Source organism: Mustela nigripes, chromosome 4 (assembly GCF_022355385.1).
Source record: "Mustela nigripes isolate SB6536 chromosome 4, MUSNIG.SB6536, whole genome shotgun sequence".
Classification (NCBI taxonomy): domain Eukaryota; kingdom Metazoa; phylum Chordata; class Mammalia; order Carnivora; family Mustelidae; genus Mustela; species Mustela nigripes.
In genome coordinates, this window is record NC_081560.1 from 12570601 (window position 1) to 12573901 (window position 3301).

General features: G+C 56.7%; 1 long non-coding RNA gene across 1 annotated transcript in view; it reads right to left on the reverse strand.

The window, feature by feature from the left end:
- LOC132014904 (uncharacterized) overlaps positions 1–929 on the reverse strand; it is a 6493-nt gene extending 5564 nt beyond the window's left edge. Inside the window, exon 1 of the long non-coding RNA XR_009403481.1 lies at positions 447–929. This is a non-coding gene — a long non-coding RNA (uncharacterized LOC132014904). The remainder of the gene's footprint in view (positions 1–446) is intronic.
- Between the last annotated feature and the right edge of the window lie 2372 nt (positions 930–3301).

Below are 3301 nucleotides of genomic sequence, written 5' to 3' on the forward strand. Positions count from 1 at the left end.
GGGGGGGCGGCAGCCTGGGAAAGGAGCGGAGCTGTTACTACGCCGGCTCGCGAAGCTCATTGGGCGCCCGGAGCCGGAGCGCCCGGATTGGGGGAGCAGGACCCCCCAGCGCCGTCTCCCCGCCCCCACCCCCCGCAGAGCTGGGAGAGCCGAGGAGGGAAGCGGGCAGGGGAACAGGATGGGGCGAGGGAAGGAGGGGAAAGCGGAGACTCCCACAGGAGGGCTGGGCCGACTGCCCGTGCAGGAAGGAGTGAGCAAGCCCCTTTGAGCTTGGCACGCGAGGCTTTGACCCCCTGAAGCCGCTCCAAGCTCCCGCTTTTCAGCCTCGGTTTGGAATCAACACACTCGCCCACGGAGAGACGACGGGAGCGAGGCGCTCCTCCTTCCCGCGAGCTGCTCCGCTCCTCGCCCCGCAGGCTGGGCGTCCCGAGCACACCTGGGCTTACCTGGTCGCACCTGCTGCTGGTCCCGGCCCCGCAGGCTGCCCCCCACCTCACCCCCGGACTCTGTCCCGCTGAGCCAGAAAACCCCGGCGCTGGGAGCGGGAGGCCGCGGGGTGCAGGGGGGGAGGGGCGCAGGAGCTGTCACTCGCCGCTCGGGAGCGGGCTGCCTGGGAGCAGCAGTGGCCCAAGAACCGGCCACGAAAGCTCAGCCCCGCTTTCTGGTTTTCTCCCCGGCATGCCAGGCAGCATTTTGCAGCTTGCTGGCTATCAGCAGACGGAGCATGTGCAGGACGCCCGGCCGCTTAGGCACGCGCTGGGGCGGGGAATCAAGTCCAGGCACTGGTGAGGCCTGGCCCTGCAGAGGGTCACTCCGTTCAGGGCAACTGCCCCTCCCCCCATCCTAGGCCTCCGACCCCAAGGGCGAGCTCACTCTTCCACTCCATCAGGTCGCCTCGGTTTTGTTTTGTCTCTCTTCGGTTCATTGGCTCTTTGCGTTTCTTTTCCCTTGTTGGTCTTCCGTCGGGGCCGCAGCTGAGACTTCTCTGGAAGTTACCGCGTCTGCAGGGCGTTTAGGACTAGGACACCCCCAAGGCCATCCCAGTTGAAGGCCTTTTTCTTCAGGAACCTTGCGGAACTTTCTTCGACTACCATCAAGCCTCCTCACCGCCAAACTCCACCCGAGCTTGTCAGTTAAAATGCGCAATATACCTTTCAGCTGTTTAAAGAAACGGAAAGGAGCGGCGGACATACACAGAGTAGTTTTAAAGTAATGAGTTGGATGGGACCAGCCGCACAGAGGAAACACACCATCCTGTTAGCTGCATCTGAATAGCGGTGGTTATGTTGTGCGCAGGTCCCACAAATACCTCCATGGGTCAAGGCCCTTTCCAGGAACCCCGAGTTACCACCCCATTTTGGGTCCCTTTGGCCAGGTTCCAGATTGGAGGGTGAGGAAGGGGCAATGAGTGGTGGCCATCGCCCCTGCTTGACTCGTGCCTGCCTCTCCAAGGCTTCCAACCTGCGCCCTGAAGTTCTCTGAGCTGTGCAGGTCTACCCGGCACCTTCTGGGCTCTCTTTTAGTTCGTGCTGTATGTCCTCCTGTCCTTGCTCCCAGGGTTTCCTGGCTCTCCCTTCATAGGAATTCAGCTTATTTTAGTGATTCTCTAGCCCGCTTCCTGGAATAACTACACGAGAAAGTGCCTTGCCCTTGGCCCTGGCAATACTGGCCAACTTGGTTACCCTTGTTACCTTGACGGGGACTTCTCAGGAGGCTCCTGATGATGGCAAGACCCAGCGGGGTTCTGCCTTATAAATAAATGTTCTTAAGAATTTAAGTCTTTCTGCTCTCCAGGAGACACTGCCTCATTTCTGAGCTCAATCTCAGACGGCACTCGGGATAGAGCCACTGTGGAAGAAGGTTTTGGAGTTAGGTCCCATGACTGGGATGTCTTTGCATCATAAAGTGCCTCCTAGACTCTCAGAGCTGGATTGGACCTTCGAGATCATCTAGTCCTGTGGTTTCCAAAAGTGATGGGGAGGACTGACAGAACTGCATTACACCAGTGATAGGAAACAATGTACCCAAGCATCTGTCATGTACCGGACAGGTCGCTTATGAGAATGGCTCCAAGCCAGGCTGATCACCAGAACCACAGGGGAGCTGGACCCGAACGTTTCTGCTGGGCTCCTGGGCCTTTCTAAAGGGTTCATTTAATTTCTTGAAATCCTTTGTCCATTTGTTCCTGTGAGATTTCCCATCCCCTCTACCACTGCAGAGGTTTGCTCTTCCCTATTTCTTGGCTTTTCCACCCACCAGTTTGAGTCCCACACAAATACCGGAGAATAGCATGGACATTGTCATCACTTTACGTTTACCGCATGTCTTCCTATCCATTCTCATTCATACCGTCTCCTTTAGAAAACATCTGGATCGTTTTTCAGCTACCCGGGGCCCACTCAGCACCCACGGACACGTCTCTGCTTATACACACGTAACAGGATGTTTAATCCTGCCCTTCCTGAGGTCTGCTTGTTTGCACTGACTCCCCAAAGGTAGAGAGCAGTATGATGCATGTCCTGCCCCCACACCCTAGTAGCTATTAGACCACAGGCAGGACACCTTATGAGATTAAACCAGCGCCGCCAGTGCTAGTCCACCCTCCGTCCTATGAAAAAGAAGGCCTTGGAGAACCAAGGAGGGCACTGTTGCCTAGCAGAGAATTACGATGCTTTGCCCTCCTCTCAAGATGCTTTGCTAGGGGTTGCCTGGCAGCCTGGCCTCTTTCTGGGGGCATATTGAGAACTAGTACATGATACATGCCTAAAAAATGTAAAGACAATGGTTTGATTGGCAGGAGAGAGAGAGGGAGAGAGGGAGGGAAAGAGAGGGGACTTGCCTGGAAACAACGAACACTTGCACAAATAATGGGGCAGTGATGATTCCTGGTGGAATATATGTGCGACATGCTAGCAGGAGATGGCCTGGAGCCATCTTCCAAGGGGCCTGGCCAGGGAGCGCTCCCTGGAAGGACTGACAGACCCCGCAGAAGGGCGGACCCCTGACGTTGAAAGCCTGAGTGCTGGAGGCTTAAGCGGCCATTGGAAAGGCATTGTAAGGTTCTAGTGGGGAATCTCAGAGAAAACAGGGTAGAAAACCTCAGAGTGAGGAGTCAGCTCTGAAATTCTACCAAGGCCAGAGACCGCCACCGTGATGGCCACAGAACCAGTACCTTCTCCCTCACCCCTTCCCCCACCCTCACCAGGGCCAGAAACAACAGAGGCTGGCTAGTGGGGCAGAGCCTGTGGAGGAAAGAGAGAAGCAGCCACCCTGTCCCAGTCCGGTCCAGGAGGCAGAGGGC